This window comes from Vulpes vulpes, chromosome 12 (assembly GCF_048418805.1).
Source record: "Vulpes vulpes isolate BD-2025 chromosome 12, VulVul3, whole genome shotgun sequence".
Taxonomy (NCBI): domain Eukaryota; kingdom Metazoa; phylum Chordata; class Mammalia; order Carnivora; family Canidae; genus Vulpes; species Vulpes vulpes.
In genome coordinates, this window is record NC_132791.1 from 83197744 (window position 1) to 83223651 (window position 25908).

Below are 25908 nucleotides of genomic sequence, written 5' to 3' on the forward strand. Positions count from 1 at the left end.
TGCCTTCTTACCAAAGAGCCTTATTAGATCTTACCTTGTCCCTCCCAAATCCCCACCAAACCAAATGTGTCGGCATCCTGTAGTGAGTTCAACCTAGGCCCAAGCTGGACCCTTAGCTACATAAAATATTCTCCATTCATCAAAGAGTTCAAGTTTCCATGGCATTGTCTGTGCCTATGTTGGGCACCATTGTTTGCGATTTGGATCAATTGATTTCTCTGTGCCTGCATTTCCTTACCATGTTTTTTTTTTAAGATTTTATTTATTGATTCATCACATACACACACACACACACACACACACACACACACACAGGCAGAGACACAGGCAGAGGGAGAAGTAGGCTCCATGCCGGGAGCCTGATGTGGGACTCGATTCCAGGACCCTGGGATCAAGACCTGAGCTAAAGGCAGATGCTTAACCACTGAGCCACCCAGGCATCCCTCCTTACCATGTTTAAAAGAACAAAGACAAGAACGAGTAGAAATATCCCTGGAATGGTGCCAGTCCACTCCTATTAGCGTTTGATTTCAAAATACTTTCTGTAAATACTTGCTACATAAATGCTTTAATTAATGATAATAAAATTCCTTTCACGGTTTTGCTTCAATAACATGGAGTCTCAATGCCCCGTGGTCCCATTTCCTCATCTGTTTCTTCGAAGTCACCTAATATCATAGTGGCATGGGATTCAAGCCCCTTTAGTGTTAATTTAAGGAAACAATTATTTTGACTAACCTTGCAAGCTTCTAGCTCTTTTAATTTGCAAACCAAGGTTAGAGAGATTCTTACTAAAAGTCACGTCAAGTAATGTTTAAAAGTAAAACACCCTCAGCTTTTTTTAAGATTATATAGTACTAAGTAAAGTTTAACTAGGAAAGATTAATATTAAGTAATGAACGTGTACTGTCCATGTACTCTCTCCTGTGCTGATTATTCAGGAATCATTCTTTGCTGTTAACTAAAGTGTGCCTGTGTGTTTGTGTGTGTTGTGGGTTAAAGTCCCATTTTTTATGTCATTCACTCATGTGTGCCAGTGGGGACTTTTGAGGGATCACAATGCAGGGATCAGAGAAAGTGGAAAAGAAGCTCATTTTTTTCAACCATTTTATTGTTGCTTTTGTGCCTGCAAATGCAGCCTGTATAGTAGCACAGGGCTTGAGGGTGAGGCTCACTGCAATACCTTTCTCTTCTATTTTAAGTCCGTCTCAGGGTTAATCATTTCCTCCTAGGAGGTGATGCTATAATAAAGATAATTAAATTGAAATTTAATATAGTGGGGCTTGCACTATAGCTTTATATCAGTTGAGGGTTCTGAGAGAAACCGGCACTGTGAGGGTGGAGTGTATGCTATGTAATTAACAATTATGTTTGTCAGGTTTATGAAACAGAAAATTAATAACACGGAGACTGTGAAACAGTGAACAAAGCTGAAATTCTGCATTAAGGTGACTGGGCTGTCATTTACCCTTGTAGCAATGGGTGTCTTTCTCTTTTGGTGATAGAACATTGGATCGTGTTAATTTACTCATATGTAATTCCTCTCACTCTTAGCCTTGGTTTTTGTTTTTGTTTTTGTTTTCCTCCAAAGAGCAGTGATTCTCAATCTTGGCTGTGCATCACTTGAGGGAGTTTTTAAAAAATCCTCATACCCAGGCTCACCCCAGACCAATCAAAGCAAAACCTCTGGGGGTTAGCCCCAGGCACCGGTATTTTGAAAAATTCTCCAGGGGATCCAAAGTGTTTGGATCACATTCATCAGTGTTTAGTGTGTCCTGTTTCTCTAGAGGAAGGTTTTAGGTTAAAAGAAAAAAGGGAAGAAAAGAATAGGAATAAATTATTGCATATAATTAAGTGTTCAAGGACTGTATTCACCTTGACAAAAAGTGGCAGAGGCATTATTAAGACCGAATGACCCTTGCTAATGTTTAGATACCTGTGCTTCCTGGGAGAGAAGCTCTGAGAGATCTCAATCCCTCCCTACCCTTCACTCCCTGGCCCCCCAGAAGCCATGAGTGTTGGGGTTTTTTGTTTGTTTGTTTGTTTTTAAGATTTTATTTATTTATTTATTGGTAAGAGACACACAGAGAGGCAGAGACAAAGGCAGAGGGAGAAGTAGGCTCCCTGCAGGGACTCGATCCCAGGACCCTGGGATCACAAGCTGAGCCAAAGGCAGATGTTCAACCACTGAGGCATCCAGGTACCCAGGCATGAATGTTTTAAGGTTTCTGAGTGAGGCCACAGAATCTCCCAAATTATTGTGGACAGATGCTGGCTCCTCCCTTGCTTCTCAGGTCTCGGGTAAGCTCTCTGGCAGAATGAGGGGAAACATGGCCAGAGTGATAATCCCTTAACTGCGAAACAAACATGGATGCTTGGCAAATCCACATTTTAACCATGCCTTAGGGCGGAGAGGCAGCACATGGGGATCTCCTTGGAAAGTGAGTGCTTCTAACATCAAATTAGGCAATTCTTTTTTTTTTTTTTAAGATTTTATTTTTTTTATTCATGAGAGACACAGAAAGGCAGAGACATAGGAAGAGGGAGAAGCAATCTCCATGCAAGGAGCCTGATGTGGGACTTGATCCCAGGACCCTGGGATCATGACCTGAGCCAAAGGCAGATGTTCAACCACTGAGCCACCAACGCATCCCCAAATTAGGCAATTCTTGCCCTGAGGTGTAGGGTGAAAGGCTGATTTACACACACACACACACATACACACACACATATGTAACACACAAGTACAAAATAATCCTAGATAAATAGTTTTTCTTCATTGTTCTCTTTAAGAGGTTGTCCTCTAGAGAAGATTAGGAGTGAGTTTATTATTTATTTATGTGCCTAATTTTTCTGTGGTAAAAGATGTATTTTGAAGCTACTCTGCATGCTCTTATTGAGAATGTCTAAATTTGACAACAGTAAACTGTCTAAATATTCTTGCAAAGACTAATTACTAATTGAATTTTGCCTCTTTTCTAGGACTGGAGCATACCCTGTACTTAAGAAGAAGTGGGGAGGGGGAGATTGTTGTGTGGGAGTCAGCCTGCATCATGGGATTTATATGCTGAAAACTTTCTTCCTTTTTTCCTGTTTCAATCTTGACACAAACCACTGGAGTTAAAGACGAACTAGATAAACTTTGTTTTGCTCCAGCATAATCATACTTGAAGAAAACAATGTATTTCCTTCTCACCATAGCCAGCATGATTATAAATGCTTCTTTTTATAGGCGGCCATATATAACATAACCGCAGAACTTTGATAACAATTATACTCACTCAGATCAGTTTTTCCGACTGTGTATTTTTCTACAGAGATTATTGAGATTTTTCTGCTGTTAATTCAAAGGAATGAGAAAAAGTAATTATGCATGTGACTGAGAACAAAAGACTTAAGCCTATTAAAATATTAAAGCCTTGAAATTGAAATTGGGTTAATCATATTTATCAATCCAACTCATTTTTAATTTGCTTTCTCTTTTATTAAATACTACTGCTTATGTTACTTATGGATGTATCTAAGTAACCAAATAACTAGAGGGTAGCCTTATAGTTTGGGCTCTTTCAGCTCATTTTGGTCCCTGTGATGACCACTCAGACATGACAAGTAGCTCTCTAAAGATTTCAGCTTTGTCAGGCTGGATTAGATGTCCCCAAATTGTCCTGGTCTCATAGATCTTACCTAAAATCTCATACTGTCAAACTGGTCCTAACTTTTCTACCAGCAGAGTATTTTAGGGCCCCTGAGTGGTTCTAGTCAGTTATGTATCTGACTTCAGCTCAGGTCATGATCTCAGGGTCCTGGATTCGAGCCCTGTGTTGGGCTCCTTGTTCAGCAGAGAGTCTGCTTCTCCCTCTCCCTCTGTCCCTCCCCCTGCTCGTGCTCTCTCTCTCTCTCTTAAAATAAATAAATAAAATATTTTTTAAAAAGACCTTTTTAAGCTTCTGAAGAATGGAGACTGTTTTTAACAAGTAGTTTACATATATTAATGATTATTTAAAAAACACTAAAAAACAAATTCCTGCAATTGGAATTATAAATGATCTCATCTTTACCTGATGCAAAACATACACTTTTTAAATGTTTAATTCTAAATATAATACATTGACTAAGGCCAAAGTGAAGCTTCTATGAACAGTCTCTGAGTAAAGTGACATTTAGACAGATGTAATTCATAGACAGTTATTGACTTACGATGCTTCAACTTAATGATTTTTTGACTTTTTGTGATATAAAAATTATATGTTCAGTAGGAACTGTACTTTGAATTTTGAATGTTGATCTTTTCTGGGGCTAGAGATGTACAGTATGATCCTCTCCCCTGATGCAGGGCAGTGCAGCCACAGCCCCCAGTCAGCCAGGAGATCAGGAGGTTCAACAATGGACATACTTACAGCCGTTCTGTACCCAGCCCACCATTCTGTTTTTTACTTTCAGCACAAGAGTCCATAAATTGCATAAAATATTTGACACTTTATTATCACTTAGGCTTTGTGTTAGATGATTTTGCCCAATTATAAGCTAATGTGAGTATTCTGAGAATGTTAAGGTGAACCAGGCTAAGCTATGATGTTTGGTAGCTTAGGTTGATAAGTGCATCAATTTATGTATTTTCAACTTACAATGGGTTGTCAGGATGTAACCCCATCATAAGTCAAGGGAGATCTGCATTTAAGAGATATTTTTTATTTCTTCATAATATAATGATAAGCTTACAGTTTCTATAATGTTAGTAAATCAGAACAAAAATCCCTTTATATACAAGAAAGGCATTTTCCAATCATTAGCCATGTGTAAAAATGAACAAACAAGCCTAATCTGGGGCTTTAGCTTGTGTATGTGATGTTGATCAAGCTGTTTTTTTGTTTCCACAATTGCCCCATGGTCAGGATAAGCAAGTGAAAAAACCCAGGAATAAACAACCATACCTTCCTTGGTTGAGAGTATGGTCAACATAAATAATTTGCAATGTAATTGCTGGTAAGGAGTTGGCTCCCTCCTGCATGGAAAGGACTCTTAGTTCCAGGGCTGCCCAGAAAGCCTTTGCTTTATCATTAATGTTGATTGCTTGGTTGGTAGCACATCTTTTTTATAGAGACTTTCAGTTAACTTGCAGACCCTCAGAATCTCATTATACCTGAGGATAGAAAGGGGTATTCCAGACTGGTGATTGGTTCTTTTGCTTGGGAGGTTGGGAGAGGGACCTAAGTGTAGCCTTGGCCAGGGCTGGGTAAGCATATGCCACTTGTTTCCTTGGGCCTTCTGGTAGGCTGTTTAAAGGCCACTCAAAGAGCCCACAGTAAAAGAAGACCATGAGCAACATGGTACCCTTGCCAACTAAGATAGCTGAGCATAACCAAGAAGATGTTTAAGCTCCCAGACATATGCATCTCTACCAGCCACATAGTCCGTGGTTGCTCATTACTGACTAGGGGACCATGGTCTTCTAGAGTTAATGTATCAAGTGTACAAAATATATGGCATTCATTCCAAAATGTGTCCTGTTGGTGGGAAATGCGGAATCGGCTGAAAGGGGAGGAGCTACTGGTTGGTGCATACCTAAAGAGGCCCTGAATTCTTGTTAAAAATGTATAATTGTATACTCATGTCCATTTGCTGAATATACCTTTTGTTGACATATAAGCTACCATAGAGTGACTACCTTAACAGATGTGGCATGGTTTGCAAATTAGTGCTTCATTTTTACTAAAATAATTGATACAGAAAAAGTTCACTTGGATTTGAAATCCAAAGACATTATCTCAAGAAATTTCAATATAATTGATAATTTAAGAAAAACAGGTCCTTCAAAAAGATCCATAGGATGTGAGGGTGATCTGGCTGTGACATCTGTCACCCTGTTGATTGCCAGGGTTGATTTGGCTGATCTGGCTGGCTAGACAGGTGTCCCTTCCTCTCTCATTGCTCTGTGTGCATCCTTCCTGAGGCTGCATACTTGGTCCAAGTGGAGGACCTTCCTAGACAGAAAGGGATCATTCTTGGGTCGAGGGTATAAAAGTAGGTGTGCTCCTCTGCTAGAATCTCCAAGCAAGCTCTCAAGGTCCATTTATAGAAGAACGTAGGGTAGTCAAGCTTCCAAGACTCCAGACACATCCAAATGAGGCACTGCATGTGGCAGTCTGCCCTTCTTTAAAAATTAAAAACAAAAAAAAGGATCCTTAGAGCCTTTTAAAAAGTCAACTGCTATAACTGAAAGGTTTTAAAGATGTTTTAGGGGTGCCTGGGTGGCACAGTTGGTTAAAGCGTCAGACTCTTGGTTTTGACTCATGTCTTGATATCGGGGTCATGATCTCAGGTTATGATCTCAGGGTTGTGATCTCAAGTAGTGAAATCCACAGAGTCAGGATCCGTGCTTAGCAGGGAGTCTGCTTAAGACTTTCCTTCTCCCTCTGTCCCTTCCTCTGAACTCAGTCCCTCTCCCTCTAAAAATAAATAAATAAAATCTTTTAAATAAATACATTATGTACTCATTTAGATGTATTTAATAGATCACAAATACCAAGAATTTGAAGGAACCATCATTGCAAAGCATTGGCTAGGAAGTAGGCATAGCCCTTTCAAGAATACAACCTGGTAAGAAAAGAGACATATTTGCAGAAGCAAACTCAAATTTCTCTTTAAATATTTTGACATAATTGTATTGGAAGTTTGACTTAAAAAGGATATCTTTCCTAATACTTTCCATTTTATTTCTCTTACCACAATTTTACAATATAAGTAAAATAAAAGAATATTGGTAACCAATCCCCAAATAGATATTCTCAAACTCTTTCTGGTTTACCATGGCGAATTTAAATAATATTATCATTTTTTTGTGTGCTTCATGAAAAAAAAAAAAAGATTGGGAAGACTTATTTATCAAGCTTCAAATACATAATTTATATGTTTAAGGGATGTATTGAGATTCTATCATCTATCTATCTATCTATCTATCTATCATCTATCATCTATCATCTATCATCTATCATCATCTATTTAGATTACAAGAGTAAAATCATCTCTTCTCTGCAGATCATGTGTTTCTTTTTCCTTTCCTCCCTTATCCACTCACCTAGTGCATTAATATGCATTTCCCCCTTCAAAGGGTAGTGCAGAATGGAATATTCATTATGAGACAAGATATATTAATGCCATTCTGATGAAAGAATGTCCCACAGACCGCCATGTGTACATATACAAACCCCAGGGCTGAGAATGTTCTTCAACTATGGATTGTAGGCAAGTATAAAACTACTAGGAATGTAAAGACAAGCCCAGCATTTCATGTTTTTAGGTTAATTCCATGATGTCATAAAACCAGCCAAAACATAAGGAAAATGAGGATGATAAAAGCTGATTGACCTCCTGTATCTAAAATCCGAAAAATGAAAAGTATCCCCCCACATATATGTGGCTAGTCCCTCATCCCGTTTTTTCCATGTCCTCACTAATTTACCTGCACAAGTACAATTTTTCTGAGATCATCTATCAGTTGGGCAATCAGCACCTATTATGTTAGATCTGAGAGACCCAAATACCTGCTAGTTCTTGTGGCACAGGTACGGTTTGAGCGTTGTAATGCCTTGCAAACCTTTTTATTATTTTGGACTCTCCACGTCACTGCCTTCTTTCACCATAGAAGATGAAATGACAAGGTTTTGAAAGTGCATTTTCTTATTTTCTATAATATGTATTTTTAAATCACACTGATGGTTTTACTCCACAGCACACGAGCAATTGCTCAACTTTTTATGAATATCTCTATCCCAACAAAATCACTCAGGGAAGAGATGTTTAAGGAGACAGATTTCAGCTTCATGCTTCAGAGGGGTGGTTGTAAATCATGGCATGGGAGGAGGAAAACAAATATAAAAATGATGAAATGTACCTGGATAGGAGTGTGTTTTGAATCACTATTTTTATAGGCAGGTGCAATTCTCAAAACTTTTTCTCGGTGGGGCCATACTATGTGAAGTTCACCTGCCAGCCTTTCTGTAGAATCAACGGCTACTCTCTGTTCTGTTCATGACCATGCCTACTTCACTTTGTGGGAAGCAGAATTCCAAGTCTGGACTGTTTCAGGGGACACCTAACCTTTCCAAGATGGGGCTTCTCCCAATCTTTCTGCCTTGTGAAAGATTTGCTTGTAAATAGATGTCAGCCTTGAAGCAATGGGACTGCTTCCTGAATTGCTTAGAGCTAGCTACAATTTACCAGCCTCTGAAGTGGCATTAAAGCAATGTTCATTTTTTAATGAGTATTAAATTTACTTTTAGCCAAACCCTCTAGCTGACAATGAAGTGTTCGTTGGGCTTGCTATTGGCTCTCTCTTTGCTAATTGCTCTGCTGCCTGTGATTACTCTCTCTCTCTCTTTGGATGCTAAAGCTTAATGTTTGAGTCTTATACTTAATTTCAAGTAGGAACAGCAGTAAAACTCTCCAGATTTCAAGTCTCTGAGTAGGGTCCCTCCTCAATTATGAAACAAAGCCACATAGCGAGGGTGGAAAAAACATGAGTTGTCAGAGAAGATCTAGATTTGAGTCCTGACCCTACCGCTCTATCGGGGATTGGTTAACTATCACCTGTGCACCAAATCCAGCTCACCACCCCATTGAGCCTGAACTTCAAACTAAGAATGGGTTTTGCATTTTTTTAATGGCTGGGGGAAAATAAAAAGAACAGTATTTCAAGGCAAAAATTATATGAAATTCAAATTTCAGTGTCCGTAAATAAAATTTCCTGGAATATAGCCATATTCATTCATTTATGCATGGTCTATGGCTGCTTTCCTGCAACAGCAGCAGACTTGAATTGTTGCAACAGCAACCATATGGCCCACAAAGCCTAAAATATTCACTATCTGGCCCTTTGCAGAAGCACTTTGCTGATCCCTGATTCACACAGTTGATTGATCACGGGCTGGTTAATCTACTCTCAGGGCCTCAGTGGCTTCATCTGTAGACAGGGATCAATAACCATGGCGACATCACAGAGCGATGGTGAAGAACAAATGAGGTCATTATCTCTCAGCATCTAGAAATCTCATTGTTTCCAAAAAAATCAAAACAGAATTACTGGTTGTTAGCCGTTGCAAAAGTAAAAACAGAATTATTGATTATTGGTTGTTTCATTCTGATCATTGGACTTATCCTTCTACCAGTTTGACTCAATTTATTTTTAAATAGATGATGTATGGTCTATGTAATACATTTATTCAGATTAGACATGATTTAGAACTAGGCAATTTAAAGGAGTCTAAACACATTCTTATTGAATGCCTGTAATGAACCTGGTGCTCATCCTTGAAGATGGATTATATAGAAACGAAGCTGCTTCATTCTCGCAAAATACCTTTTGGAAGAAGTTCTCAAAAGCATATCTATGTGTATAATTTTTGCCACTCGATCCTATTTATGATGTGTCTATAGGTTCCCTTTCATTGTGCCTAGATCACCAAAAGAAGACAGCGTAAACCCACATCCGTCAAACATCTTTGGGCTCTGGGCTACAGTTACATAAAAAATAAGGGGAACAATAAAAGTATTTATTCTACTTGTCTGACATACATTAGGTTTACCCCTAGGACAAACTTAAATAAGTTAGAAGGTTGCTTACATTTTCCACCTCAAATTCTACCTCCCAAACAGGTTTTTGAATGAAAATCCATCACGGATTTCTCATCTGATAGGAAGAAGGCATTTGCCATGTTACTAATGAAGGAAAAAAATAGAGGAAATCCATTTGGTTCTTTCCTGATTCTTGTCCAAAAGCAATTGCCTCCCGCTGCGGACTGCTCTCACTGTTCAAACAGTGCTGGTTTAGGCCAGGCCTTCAGTCTATTTTGATCTAGGAGAGCTAACTTCTTTGATGTGTATCAGTGGCTTCTAAAATGCTCTGCCAGGTTTAATCAAAGGTACATAACTTCAACAAAAATAAATGGCAAGAAATGATCACAGAGTCGCGTGCAGGGTTTGTAAGCAGCCTCTGGACTTTGCTGGGCCGGGCCCCCTCCTCAGAGGACAAATGTGGAAGCGTAGAGAGTCTTTCTCAGATGAAATAATTGCAGAGAAACACAACAAAGGGAGGCAGGCCAATATTCTCAGGCCTTCTGATTTCACCGTGCAGCTGATATTCCTCTCGCCTAGTGGCTGGGGCCCACCGAGGCTCTGCAGGGTGCCCCCAGTGAGTGTGTGACCCAGGCATGGAGTCCAAGCCCAAGCCAGGGTCTCCAGAGCCTGGGCCGGGAGGTGGGGAAAGTACTAGATATGAACATTAGTGTTGACATGAGGGACCTTCCCCCGCTGGGGCCACGTGGGTGGTCACTTGCTGGCCTCTTAACCCACGCATCCAAATATGAGGATGGCATTGTGCATCCAGATGCTCCATAACACAAATAAACAGCGAAAACATCCTTTCAGCTTGGCACTGATCCTATCACTACAGTAAAAGTGTTTTCCAAGCATTTTAAACCTCTTGCCTCAAAAATGGTTTCAGATGTGCATATATATGCACGTATATCACTGTCAATTCACATAAAGCACACAATCTAAAGTTATTATTTTTTAAGATTTTATTTATTTATTCATGAGAGATACAGAGAGAGAGAGAGAGAGGCAGAGACAGAGGCAGAAGGAGAAGCAGGCTCTGTGAAGGGAGCCTGATGTGGGACTCGATCCCAGGTCCCCAGGATCACACCCTGGGCTGAAGGCGGCGCTAAACCGCTGAACCACCGAGGGATCCCCAATCTAATGTTATTATTATTACAAGATATTTTAGACTTTAACTCCTTGTAAGGATGATGTCTGATGCTTTCTTTCTGATCCTCAGTGTGTATTATTTGAGGCACCTGCCAGAGGTCTCTACACCATATTTGGAAACCACTATGTCATCTAGATAGCTTCGAGTGACTTTCTGAAAAGTCCATCAAATTATTAAAAATCCAAAACTACAGAATGTTTCTTTCTTTTAGGCTAGCCTTGTGATTGGATAAAATCCTACCTGACCACTATCCCTGGTCTTCTGTTGTTAATCACTCCTATGCATTTCTCTTTTTCCTCTTTTCCCAAAAGAAACTGCCCCTCAACCCACCTGTCATTTCATCCTATTACATGTCCTTAAATACTGAAAATATTCTGACAATTATCAGAGCTTTATCTCCTATTGGACCACTCCCCTCAACTGTAGATTCACACATCAGTTTTAACTTAGCATGGCTAAAACTGAATTAGATGCCCCCACCACACATTCCTGTTGTGCCCTGAGTCCTTATCATCTCAGAAAATGCAAAAACATTCTACTAGATGCTGAGACCAAAGGTGGATTCACCTTTAACTTTCCACTTTTTCTCACTCCCTCCATTAGTACATCCTGTTGTCTGGACTTTCCAAAGGCAGGCATATACTTTGTATCACCTTTACCACTAATTTACCACCTTTACCACTAATTCTCTAGTCCAGCCCACCATCATCTCTTACACAGACGATCACAACAGACTCCTTCAAGTCCTCTGTATGTGGAGATTCCAGAATGGACTGTTCATTATTTTTTTATTATTAATTATTTTTAGAATGAAGAAAGAGAATGTACGTGGGAGTTGTGGGCAGAGAGAGAGAAAGGGTCTTAAGCAGGCTCCACCCCCAGGGCAGAGCCCAACATGAGGCTCCTGAGATCATGACCTGAGCCAAAATCAAGAGTCAGGCACTTAACTAACTGAGCCACCCAGTTGCCCCCAGAATGCACTGTTTAAAACATAAGCCAGGTCAGGGCAATTCTTTGCTCAACATTCTCCAGTGGCTTCCCATCTCATTTAGAGAAAAAGAAAGAGGATCTTACTGCCCTTGCCCTTTATAAAGATTTCAACTTATACACTCTCAGTTCTTTATGCTCTGTCCTCTTGCTAGTCCTAGAATTCACTGGCTAACCTTTTACCTCAGGACCTTTGCACTTGCTCTTCTGCCAAATAGTCATCTTCCTATTCCCCTATTTTCTCCTTTTTTTCTGTCTTTTACAAATGTTCTCATCTCAGTGAATTCTCTTCTGACCAGCCTATTTTAAATTGCAAGCCATCCTACTTACCCTGTGTCTTCTTTTCCTCACACCATCAGACAAATGGCACACTTAATTAATTTATTTTCTGTTCAACTTGCCTAGAATGTAAAGCTCTGTGAGGACAAGGATTTTCGTTTCATCCATTGCTGTATTTGTAGTACAAAGAACAGAGCCTGGAACATAACAGCTTCCCTGAAAATGTATCTGAATGGATGGCTGGATGTATGTGGACTATGGGTGAAAGTGATCTACACCAGATGTGGTTAACTCCATTGTCATAGAATTAATGGCAACTTTTAAATTTTCCTTATAGAAACTCCCGTAGTTTTTAAACAAAATAATGAACATATTTATCATCAGAAAAAAATTTAAAAGTCTTATTAAATATATTTTAATGTTTAAACAAAAAGGGTATGAAAGAAACAAAAGGAAGAAAACAAAATCGCGTGCGCATACAGATGACTATATCATAAATATGCACAAATATATGCACATAAAGAAAACAAAGCAGGCCACGCTATTTACAATGTCTTCACGTGCCAAAACTATGAATCATATTTTTTCTTATTCTCCTTTATTTCTTTTCATTAATGAGCATGCATTCTTTTACAGCAAAACAAATCAGCCTTTAAAATAGAGATTAGGGTATTATGCTGAGTGAAATAAGTCAATCGGAGAAGGACAAACAGTGTATGTTCTCATTCATTTGGGGAATATAAATAATAGTGAAAGGGAATATAAAGGAAGGGAAAAGAAATGTTGGGAAATATCAGGAAGGGAGACAGAACATAAAGACTCCTAACTCAGGGAATCGAACTAGGGGTGGTGGAAGGGGAGGAGGGCGGTGTTGGAGGGGAATGGGTGACGGGCACTGAGGTGGACACTTGACGGGATGAGCACTGGGTGTTTTTCTGTATGTTGGTAAATTGAACACCAATAAAAATTAATTTAAAAAAATAAAATAAAAAATAAAATAGAGATTAGGGGATCCCTGGGTGGCTCAGCGGTTTAGCGCCGCCTTCAGCCCAGGGCGTGATCCTGGACACCTGGGATCAGGTCCCACGTCGGGCTCCCTGCATGGAGCCTGCTTCTCCCTCTGCCTGTGTCTCTGCCTCTCTCTCTCATTCTCTCTCTGTGTCTCTCATGAATAAATAAATAAAATCTTTAAAAAAATAAAAGAGGTTAAATGAATTGTCATACACACACATATAAATGGAAGAATAAGTCAATATATAATCTTAGCTCTCAGTTACTCATGAGCAGTCCTAATTAAGTTGCTAACGATTTTGTTATTTACATTTTTAAAATTTTTATTAACTCCTTTATCTTTCTGTCTTTCTATTCAGAGATAAAATTTGACTAAGAGAAGTAAAATACATCTTTTTGCCTCAAGTTTATTTCTTACTTTTGTTGAGAACGTTTCACAAATGTGTATTCCGGATAGTTAAATTAAAATCTTCAGTAGAATGTAGTAGGATCACTTTATGTTCTCAATTCTTGAGTTCTTTCTTTTATATATATAAATATTTATTTATTTATTCAGGAGAGAAAGAGAAAGAGAGAGAGGCAGAGGGAGAAGCAGGCTCCATGCAGGGAGCCCAACGTGGGACTCGATTCCAGGTCTTCAGGATCAGACCCTGGGCTGAAGGCAGGTGCTAAACCACTGAGCCACTGGGGCTGCCCCTCAACTCTTGAGTTCTTTAAGGAGTAACAGTGATCCGATGATCCCATCGTTAAAAACTATTTTGATTAATTCTATATTTTCAAAATATTCTAGAACATTTTAATAAAATACACTTAAATAATAGTCCTTTAAAAGATTGTTCTGCTGCCATCAGGAAGGATATTTGCTAAAATGAAGGGCTCTTCTTTCACCCTTGGCATTGATAGCGATTAATCAGTACAACAATGATCAAAACCTTTTCTGGTTGGCCTCTTGCTGGGCTTTTTTTGCATTTGTTGCTGGCTATTGCCTTTTGGAACATAAGCTTGTATGTTTATTTTGCAGGACTCATTTTACTGTTACAAAGGAGGATGATTTATGTTTCCTTCCCTATGTGAAATCAAGCAAACAACATCCCTCTCAGACCTGGGGGAAATGGCTTTCCTCCTCTCCCTCCTTTCTAGGCATGGGATTGATTCATCTTCCAATCCCAAACCCAAGGACGTCCAAGGGGATACTCACAATGGACTTTGCTCTGAGTTAGTCCAGATCACCGCTCATGGATGAGAAACAGTAATGTCTGGGGAGTGTATTTACCCAGCATTTACCCTCCCTGACATCATGGTGGCCCCTTTGTGAGAGGAGGGAAGCCACACTTCTGCATCCTCAGGCTGTCTGTGGTCATCTGTAAGGTCCTCAACTTCTGTTGCTTCTGTTAACTACACCAAAGTCTATTATTAGATACCTTGTAATATGAAATCATTTGTACAATATCTTCAATGGTCATATACTTTGTACACTTTATAGTATATATACTTTATAGTATTCACATTTCCTTAAACGATAGGGAGGAGCTAAGAAATATGCTTTTAGTAGTAGATATTCATCTCTTTCTTAAGAAAACACATACAATTTAAATACAACTCAATAGTAAGTAGTTTTTACTCTTATTGAAGCAAACCTAACAGAAACTTAATGACTGCTGTGGATTTCTTGTGTGCTACCCAGGAAAAAGGAGAGTTCTCTCAACAAAGTCCATCTTTGTAATATCCACATCAGCACTATATAGTTCATAGAAACCCCCATTACCTTTCTGCCTCTAATATAATGTTTGGGTTTGGTTTCTTTTTTAAGATGGAAGAGGTAAATGTGAATTACATTCAGGGCAGGAGCAAGGAGGGGGTATGGGTTATAAGAAATTGTCTTCTCCCAGCTTATTATTTTAAAAAATGTCTCAAATGGTTTATTTTTATTTTTGTTTATATATATATATATATATATATATATATATATATATATATAATGTTCTAAAATGTGACCTATGCATGGCAGTACATTTTAAAAAATGTCTCAAATGGTTTATTTTTATTTTTGTTTATATATATATATATATATATATATATATATATATATATATATATATAATGTTCTAAAATGTGACCTATGCATGGCAGTACACCTATGCATGGCATGGCAGTTGGTCACAGTGTATAAAAAGTTGGCTATAATAAGAGAAGAATAAAAAAAGCCTGGACTACAGCTCTTCCTACTATACCCTTCAGAAGAGAAAAGACAAACTGCTCGCATGGTGGCACCCAGCCAATCTCTAACTAGAATCAATTGCTTTGCCAACAAGGAACACAAAAGATGTTCATTGTTTGCAAACCGAATTTCCTGCAAAGGCACCTTTTCTCCAGGCTAGCAAAACGGAGAACAAGACAATTCCTTCTGCTGCATCTTGCTCTTTCTCTTCTCCCTGTGATGGGAAACCCTTCTGAAGAAGGCAAATCTAAATCTAATCCCACAGGATAAGGAGACTTTTCACTTCACAGCGTGATCTCTTCATTACAGCTGTGTGACCGCAGCAGGCAACTGTTCTGGAAGACAGTGGCCAATATTATAATGATCTACATAAAACAATTCACTGGGTAGCCTTTGTTCTTGAAGATTTTTTTTTTTAATTTGTATACAGTCTTTCCTCTCACCATGATGTGGCCCAGTTGGGAGAAGGGGTAGCTCCAAGAGCCAGTTCTGGGAGGGGATATGGGGGGAAAGGGAGAAAGAGGTTCATCCCTCCTGCATGCCAGGTCTCAGGATCCCAAACCACCTGCCTTCTGGTTTTGCAGTGCTGCTCTGACCACATGGCAAGTCAGCATTTGTGCCTCACCCCAGGGAAGCTCTCAAACATTTCCAGCATTGTTTCTATGGTGTAGATATATTGTGTGCCACAATGCCTCCCCACACTTCTAGGACACAACGAGGGTATCATTTGGAGGTGGGCGACCTATATTTAAAGGACCCCCATACAAGACCTAGACACGTGGTATGGAAATTGCAAAGACGTATGTAAGTCATTGGAGAAATAATGTCAAAAGCCCAAAGAGGCATTTGAAACCAATGATCATTTCATTATTTGTGACTAAGATTGAGATGTGTTGAGTGGGTCATATCTCTCCCCTTACAGGGTTTTTGTTCAGATCTCAGGAGTTTCAGACACTGCCATAGTCACTGTGTACATTTGAAATTATATTTCCTATTATTTTCTGTATATTTTGATATGAGCCATAATTACTATCTGTAGAAACCCTGAGTGGATTTATAAATTTCTGGAAGGAATTCTGAAGCCATAAAGCTCTTTTGTATGGAAGAAGGGGAGATTGTAAGAGAGCACATACTGATTACATTGGCAAATAAAGGGACATTCATGTTATGCTAAAATTAAATCTATATAAAAAAAAAACCTATATAATACAGGACATTGTTCACTAGAGTGCATTTTTGGAAAGGCACTGTAATTTGGCATTTGAGAAATTACTAATCTCAATCCAGAGTATAACTAGTCTGGGAGTTTAAATAATATGCTTTTCAAACCATATACAATAATGTTTAAAGTAAAATTTGCAAGCACTTTTAAGATCCTCTTTATATTCCATTTACAAGCATTTAGTATTAAATGCATTTAATTAAATTGGAGTTCTTTGAGGTTGCAAGATGTCAACAGATTGTCACCAAATTTCTGCCAATGAATATAATAACAAAATATGTTTAGGTGCTATTTTTGTTTCTCTCTCTGTTGGCTAGTGGACCAACCTTATTGTGCATTTTTTCTGCGTCACCGTCCCATAAGCAACTCAAACTCAATGTCACTGGAACACAGCAGCCCCTCACAATCTTAATGCCTATTGTGCATGCAGGTGACCAACACCTACTTCTATCTGCTCAATCCCAACACCAGGAAGTGGCTCTTCATATTGTTGCTTAATCTCACGTCCGATCATGTTTGTCTCCTCCTCCTAATTCTCTCACACTGTCTTCATCATTTTTATCTGTTTCACTCTGCGAGTTTATCTGCTCTTTCTCCTGAACCTTAAGCCTCTTCACCTGTAAAAAGCGCAGCTGCTGGAGTGACTTTTCTCAAGGAATCTCATCACTCCACTCCCTGCTTAAAATTCTTCATCACTGAGTCCCCTTTACCTTTGGACTAAAATCCAAATTACTTAACATGATGTGTAAAACTCTTCAACAACTCTGCCCCCCAGTTTCAGCACTCAGAATCTATAGGTGTGCTGTCTGGTAGGAGAGCCACTAGCCATAGGTAGATACTCAAAAATATTTTTTAATGAGTTAAAATGGAATAAAATTTAAAATTCCATTTCTCAGTCATACTTGCCAAATTTCAAAGGATTAAGGTGTGGCTGGTGGCCCTGCATTGGTGAGAGGGGAACAGGCACCTTTGGATCTATGCTGAGAGTCCCATTCAGCAGCACTAGTTGGAGGTCACATAGCCAGCATGTAGGCCCTCTGCCTTGAAGTTCTCCAACCACGTCCACTCCCCTCTCTTCCATATTGTTACCCAGCCTCTCGTCTCCGACCAGCGTCCTAGTTATCTTTGTCTTGTCACATCCTACTCACCTTCTCCTAATCCCCATCCAAACCCGGGGCAGGTGCTCTTCCTGTGGATTTTGTAGCCTGCTAAATGGACCTTTTTTGCAGAACACTCCCTGTATGTGTTTTCTTGCCTGTCTTCCCACCAGTGTGAACTCTCTGCTATCAATATCAGTCTTTTTACATCTAGTACTCTTTCTGACTCATAGCAGGCAATTGAAACTATATCTAAGGATAAATAAAATATTAAATATCAACTTAAATTGTTTCCTTTGGGGTCAGGTCTGATGCTCATATTAAACATTCAATGTTTATAGTGAGGGCAGTGGAACTATAAGTTACAACCTTCTCTCTCAATTTCTTTGTGCTTCACTGATCGATTGACCCTGAAGTACTTATTTATCTTAATCCGTAACTTAAAACTCAATACAAAATTAAAATATTAAATTATTGAGAAGTAAATGACATAAAGTTCCAAGTTGTAGTAACACATGCTTAACGTTTTGAAAGATCTCTTGGTGTTGGATGAATCAGGTATAAAATGTGCAATAGTTATTTCGATGGTACTAATTATGTAAATTTTGACATGCTGTGTTGTAGATGTCCTCTACTTAAAATAGAAGAACTTATTTTAAAAAAAGATTTATTTATTTGAGGGGCACTTGGGTGGCTCAGTACCAGACACCTGAGTGTCTACCTTTGGCTCCTATGGTCCTGGGATCAAGTCCCACATCAGGCTTCCCGCAGAGAGCCTGCTTCTCCCTCTACCTATATGTCTCTGCCTCTCTTTGTGCGTCTCTCATGAATAAATAAATAAAATCTTTTTAAAAAATGCTTATTTATTTGAGAGAGAGAGAATGCACACATGCAAGCAAGAGAAGGGGCAGAGGTAAACGTAGAGAATCCTCAAGCAGACTCCCCATTGGGCATGGAGCCTAAGGTGGGGCTTGGGCTTGTCTCATGACCCTGACATCATGACCTGAGATGAAATCAAGAGTCAGATGCTTAACCAACTGAGCCATCCAGGTGCCCCAAATAGGAAAACGTTTAATTAGTGACATTTTCTCATTCTGAACAGTTGAGTTACTTATATTTCTAAACCAGTATGTAGACCACTGAATCACTCTAATTTGTTTAATAGGTGGATGGTGTGAGTAGACAAAAATGAAAACCAATTTGCTTTCTTTTTCTACCTTCAGCATATTTTTAAGTTTATGATTCACAATTAGTGACAACATGAAGCATTGCTTTAGTGGTTAAATTTTTATCTTTTAACTTACTGAAAGAACTACCTTGTGAGTCATCTCAAATGTCACTCGAGAAATTTGCTGCTTTGAGTGTTCACTTATTCATGACAGTTTTATGTTGTATTCAGAGTTTCAGAGTTAAATAAAAAGGCAGGCTGATCCTGCCTGTGTCTACTTTACTCTCATTTTTTCATGTCTTCTCCACATAGTTGTCTTTCCCTGCAACAAGCCCACACTAACATAACTGGAGAATAAAACAGTCAAGACTTGTAATTTCATAATCTGTGTATTGAAGTGACTGGTGATATATGTGTGATTGTGGAGATCACAGAGCAGCAAGGGGGTATAGATGTACATTGGAAAAATTGGGGTTAAAGAACTCAGCTTCACATTGAAGAACTTTATCTGGAATAACACCATACAGCAAATCAGGTGAGCTTATTGGAGCTTATTTTTCTGATTAGTAAGAGCTAGCCCAATATCAAGACAGTCACAGGCCATCCCTATTCCTACCTAAAAGATATCTGATCTTTTTCTGAATGGTACTGTCTACAGAAAATTTAATATTCACATATATAGTGTTATGCTGTATATTCTCATCTACATATACAAGATTTATAAATGACCCCACTAATTCTGCATGACAACTTGTAAAGAGATAGATTTCCAATTCTTGTTTTCTTTTTAATGCTGAGAAGGCACAAAAACAAAAAGCCTGCAAGTGCCTCAGGATCACTGTATCATGGAGTATTGGCTAAATTATACCGGTGTAACAAACAAGCTCTGAGATCTTGGTGACATAACCAATGCTTTTCTTTCTCATGCTGTATCCCAATGTAGTTGTGTGTGTGGAGAGAGGTGGAATGAGGTTCTTCTACTCTTGGAAACTTAAGGACACAGCTAATGCAGCCTCTACCATATTGAAAGAGTACAGATGAAGAATTCACACCCCTTCTTCTGTGCTTTGACCTAAAAGTGACCCATGCCAATTCTACTCACAACCCAACATCCAGAGCCAGTCTCATTCCCTGCTGTATCCAAAGAGGACTGAGACATGAAGGGTAGCAAATGATATACAGCTGATGAGCACTATAATTCTGTCATAATCAACTAGAGAAAAAGTCAAACCCAAGATTCTTCAATTCTCACTTGTGTCAATTAAAATAACTTGGAAATAAATATTAACTGAGACGACTCTATTTTTATATTAAATGAAAGGTGAATTAACCTTTAGTCAGGCCAGTTTCCATCCTTTTAAATACTAGCTTACTCTTACTACCTTTGATTCTATATATCAGATCAGATGATGGGGCAATTTGAGTGAAAAGTATTATTCTTCTCTCTATAAAAATATTCAACTACTGGAGGCCATAGTTCAACCAAGGGTCACAATGGAAAATGGTATCAAAACATGAATTATCTCTTTTTCCATAGATCAGTTACACAAAGTAAAATTGGAGCTAGCCGTGTTATAGGGCAGTCATCTCCAAAATGGGTACATATATATTTATTTAATAAATGGATTGATATACCAATTTATCCACTAGATCTGTACATCAATGTCTCTCATCATATATGGCTCGAGAGGAAATCCTAGAAAAAGAGTGGGACCTCCATATCATGGAGAGGTTAAGGATGGTGATATTGTTTATTTATTGCATCCTTTATGTCTTCTAAATGAAAACAGGTTCAAGTTTATATGGATTTGAACAAATTTGTTTTTCCCTAGGCTTTCTGCTTTTATGTTTACATTACCCATCTTTTCTTGAAGTTGTCCACCTTTTTCATCAGAGCTTTTAACACATGCTATTTTTAAATTCTTTGACAATTCCAAACACTATGTCATAACTGAGTCTGATTCTGATTATTTTGCCTCTTGAAATCTGTGTTGTATTTTTTTTTATTTTCTCATTGTCTTTTAGTGTGCCTTGGATCTTTTTTGTTTTGTTTTGTTTTGTTTTAAATCAGACATTGAGTAGAAGGAACTGAAGTAATTAGTGTGAAGATTTATGGTAATGGCTACAGTTGTGCTGTTGAATATTTGTTGTAGATGTAGGCAGTAACAACCTTAAATTTCTATAGTGTCTATTTTTGAACCCCCTTGGGCTTCCCTAAGACTGCCCCCCTCATATAGAGTCTATGCTTCGCTGCTCTTTCAGCTGTGATCAACTGTGGCTATATTTGAGTCCTGTGGGTATAGGGGTAAGGTGAGAAAGTGGAAGTTTTCTATCATCTTATGATAAAACCTTAGCCATGCAGTGGTCCCGAGTTCCTGGGCTTTGACCTTCACAAATATTTTTTAGTCTTTGTTCCCCTCTTACATGATTTAGGAAGGCTAAAGGAGGATAAACTGGAGAAATGTCCTTCCCCCAGATGGGATAAGGCCCTACGAAAGTTTTATTCCCCCTTGGAGAGTAGGTCTTTGTTACAGAGAACACACTGAGTGTATTTCATGAAAGGCTCTTTCTTGGTTCTCCATCTTGAGCAGTTGGAGCTCTCATGTGTAAAATTAAGGAGTCCCCCAAGAATTCAGCTGCTAGAAGTTTCTCACCCTCCAGGCAGTCCACATTTAGCCCCCCACTTAAGTATTTCTACTGGTGGCTCCAGTGACCTCTGCTCCAGACAAGGATCTCAGCTATGAGACTTCAGTCACAGTTTGCCTCATGACATCAGTTCTCTCATAGATACAAAAAAGGTCATTGATTTTTAGTTCGTTCAATTTTATCTTGTTGAACAGATGACAGTGATGACTTCTAAGTGACATGCCAGAGATGAAACTGGAAGTCCAAGCCCATTTGCTAAAAACACGAAATAGCAGTATCTTAATATCTTCTGCTTAGTTTGAAAGAATAATTAGCTCAAATCAGACAAGAGGAAAATTTTGAACAGAATTTTAATAGAAAACTTTGCATAATTGGTAGTTGGACTTGAAAATGATTTCCACAGTTTAGTCAGTATGATCAACAACATACTTCTATTTTATTTACATATTAATGATGAGTGACTTTCCATTTTAATCTTAATCTGGCTATAACATCAAGTACCCAAATAAATTAGCCAAAAAACAGAAATTCAAATTGCTAAATTATGAGAAACCAGAATTTTGAAAACTAATAAACCATATGGAGCTATATTTTTCTCACTCAAAATGTCATTAATACTATTTTTTGTGTTAGCACAAACTTTTATTTCATTGATAAAAATATATAACTTAAACAATTCTTGGTTATTTTATCTTCTTCTCATCCTTAAAATTCCCATTTTGAGAGTAGGTTTTCTAACATAGTCAACTTATTAACAGAGTGTCATGTAGGTACAATTTATAAATAAACATGTACACATGAAAATGAATATTTAGATTTTTACTAACGGTGTACAAGATTACAAGTGTTTGCTAATTGCCTCTTTGAGTAACCTTGGCCAAGTTATGTAACTTCACTGAGTGTTAGTTTCTGATGTGCAAAATGGTAACAATGATTTCTGCTTCTATGGTTGTTGCTACCATCAGATAAGAGAATGTATATGAAAAGGACTTTCTAAACTGTCAAGTGCTGAGCAAATGTAGCTATCTATGCTTCACTGTTTCTGGGTTTCCATTCTGTGATTCCATATTACTGTAAAGTGAAATAATGTTTTTTTTAAATTCAGATAAATAACAAACTGGGAGTCAATTTATAAACTATAATAAATGTATCTATAAAGTATTGCTATGGACCTATTTTGAGTATATGAAAAAATATGCTTTCCAATCAGGAGCATAGCAGTGCCACACAGTATCTGACTCCTGTGTTGCTTTTAGTGTGAAAAAGACTAAAAGCAGAGGTTCAGGAAGGCATAAGACAGCCAACTTAGACCTCTGAAAGGTTGGTCAGAGCCAAGGAAACAGGACTGTTAACTCATTGGTTCTTGGATAACAACTTTCTCTCCTTTCCCAGATATCACCAGGGACCTTAAAAAGTCCATGAGGCTTATAGCACATTTTGATGCAGAAGAAAGAACCATAGATCAAAAGCCTAGAAGACTTACGTTCTATTTCTACTTCTGCATCAAACCGGTGGCTACCTTGGGAAACCCACTCAACTTTCCTAAATTTGAATTTCCTTCTCTACAAAATGAGTCTCTTATAACCCACATCTAGATATTCTCTTAACCCATAAAGGGTACACTTGGGCAAAAGGGAAGTCTCCTGACATGGGCTCATAGTTTGGATTCTTCATGGACCTCAACTGAAAATGTACGCACTTGGTACAATATTTCTATGGATAACAATATTTGTGTGTGACTAGAGCTTGTTCTGTAAAAGCCAAAAATCTCTTGCCTCCATAGATAGCTTAATGTAATACTTCGGAGTGACATGGAGTCAGAGGACTCCCTAGTCCTGTTCTTGGACTGGTTCATTGAGATCAAAAGTGTTAGGGGTCATGCAGAGCTCATAATGCAGTAAAATCATACTTTTAGTGGACAGAGACAAGATGGTTGATTTGGAAGGGAATTAATTAGCTTTAATAACATTTTTATTAGTTACGTACCATACAGACATCAATAAAATCAATGTGATCTTCTAACCAAATGGCTAGTTAATGAAGATATGTCCAAGAAAGCACATCAAACTTTTAAGAAAGACTAAGAAAAGAATGCATTTGGGGCATACAGGCAAGACAGCGATGTTCGAAACAAAAATGATGAACTATGGGAAGGAAGAGAAATGCAGGCTGAGTTGTGAAAATTTCACTCATCTGTTCCTCACGCAAATTTTCATATCTCTCTGGAGATGAAATTTATTTCAGGACTGTAACTACCAAATATAAAATAAAAAATGAACTCTCAGAAAACGACTCAAGGCTTCATAATTTTAAAAAGAAATCATATGATCCAGCATATCACTAATTAAGATGGATGCCGTTTTCAAAAGCAAAATCTGTTATTTTTTTTCCAGAGGTTCAGGCAAAAGAAAGACAAGGAGAGAATGGGAGAAGCTGAGTGGGAAATTCTCTGAGGAGACCATAAAGTGTCTCTTGAGTATACATCATCCAGCCCAGCCGGGCAAGCCCTTTTCTTAGTATCACAATAGCACCACCTTGGGAAGTCAAGACATCTCTAGATATATTATTATTTTCCTAACAATCTCCTCAGGGCCTCCTGTTCGGGAGGATGACAACAATCAGATATGCACTGAGGGAAGTTGATTTTCACATGACCAGAACAATTGTGTGCTGAAGTTGTTATTTGTCAACTGATTCCAAGCATTCTTACCCACAAATTCATGTTTAGAAATACATCAACAGCGGTGCCTACTATATATGGAAGAAAAGAAAAACAACAAATATTAAGAAACCGAAGTGTGCCAGGCATTATGTTACGCAGTTTTGATGTAATGAAGTATTATTTATTCATAATGCTTTGTTTGATGTCATCCCCATGTTCCAGAATACTAAGCTAAAGCTTAAGACATTTAAGGTAGTAGTTTGTCAAGTCCCCAACTGGTATGCGGTTGAGGCCAGCTTTGAATCCAGGCTCATCTCTGCAGAGACTATTCAAAGGCCCTCGTAAGTCCCGATACTCTTACTTTTGGGGGCCCCAGCCCACATTTTTCAAATATGTTAAAATAAACAGCCCACTTCAAACATTATTTACATATTGCCAGATCTACTGAGTTGCATTTGGAAAATTATAACAACTTTGTTGCTTTACAACAAATGGCTATAATTTTTGACTAGACTATTTTCTTTTTTTGCTTTTGTCTTTTTCAGGGTGCAAACATTTTTGTAAACTCTTGAAAAGTTCATAATTCTCCTGTTGCAGGTGTGGTACCCACCAGACACAGCAGCCTGAGAATGCATCTGAAGATACTACTCCTTCCACTTGGGCCGTCTGGATAGGCCTTCACAGCTTACCTAGAACTTTATCTTCAGGGGCGTATTTGCATCATCACTGAGGTGCTCGGGTTGAAGGAGCCCTGTGGTATTTCCTCTGACAGCAAGGAATGTAGTGCAAGAATGTGATTCCCTCTGCTCCCATAACACCAGGTGCGTGTTGCAACCATAAGCTAAAGACCAACAACGAATATCTGTTACGTAGGCAAGCAGGTATTTGAGGTCACTGGCCAATTTTTAAGGAATTCTTGCAATCTAGAATTTACTATTTTTGGTTCACGCATAGTAATATGCATTTCTTTTTTATTCATTCATTCATTCATTCATTCATTTAATATGTTTTTTTTATTGGAGTTCGATTTGCCAACATATAGTGTAACATCCAGTGCTTGTAATAAGCATTTCAAGAAAAATGTATTGAAGGACCACAAAGAAGGATGGATGCATATGATCAAGTGACTGTGACCTGGTCTCCTCGTAAGTGGCAGCCCTCACTACAGCCTGCTTCTGGCACCAGCCCAGTCATTTCCAAACTAGATCACAGCCATAAATAAGAGTCCACTTTGCTGAATGCTGGTAGAGAGTCTTTAGAATAGTCTTCTTGCTATTCATCTGGCTGCCAAAACACATAAGTCACATACACTTAAACAATTTCCCCTCCATTCTTGAATGCATGTCTCTTTTGGGGTTTGAGAGCTTAACAGCTTCATATTAGCAGGTCATGATCTATTTGGGGCAAGCTGGGTGGCTCACCGGTTTAGCACCGCCTACAGCCCAGGGCATGATCCTGAGACCTGGGATCGAGTCCCACATCAGGCTCCCTGCATGGAATCTGCTTCTCCCTCCGCCTGTGTCTCTGCCTCTGTGTGTGTGTGTGTGTGTGTGTGTCTCTCATGAATAAGTAAATAAAATATTTTTAAAATATTATCTATTTGGGTATTTTTGTACTATAGGTTTTTTTCTCTGATTTTTTTATCCTAATAAGTCACAGAATCCTTTCCATTCACCATTCTGGTGATTTCTATCCTTTACCTTCACATTCCTCTTACTTCGGCTTGCGAACAATACAATACTGTGTGTACATCTTTGGAGAGTTATGTCAGCGAGTGAAAGGAAAAAAATTAGTCACTTAATTTATGGAAATAAGAATAAGTGGAATAGATTTCAGAAAATAATAAATGACTGATC

At 38.5% G+C, this 25908-nt stretch overlaps 1 long non-coding RNA gene across 2 annotated transcripts in view; it reads left to right on the forward strand.

Moving 5' to 3' along the window:
- Window positions 1-25908, forward strand: part of LOC112920511 (uncharacterized) — a 90874-nt gene that overhangs the window by 54879 nt on the left and 10087 nt on the right. Inside the window, exon 4 of one of the 2 annotated variants that reach the window (XR_011995675.1) lies at window positions 24650-24873. This is a non-coding gene — a long non-coding RNA (uncharacterized lncRNA). Of the gene's footprint in view, window positions 1-2982; window positions 6123-24649; window positions 24874-25908 lie in introns of those variants that run through there. The other variant, XR_003235083.2, reaches the window with a different exon arrangement.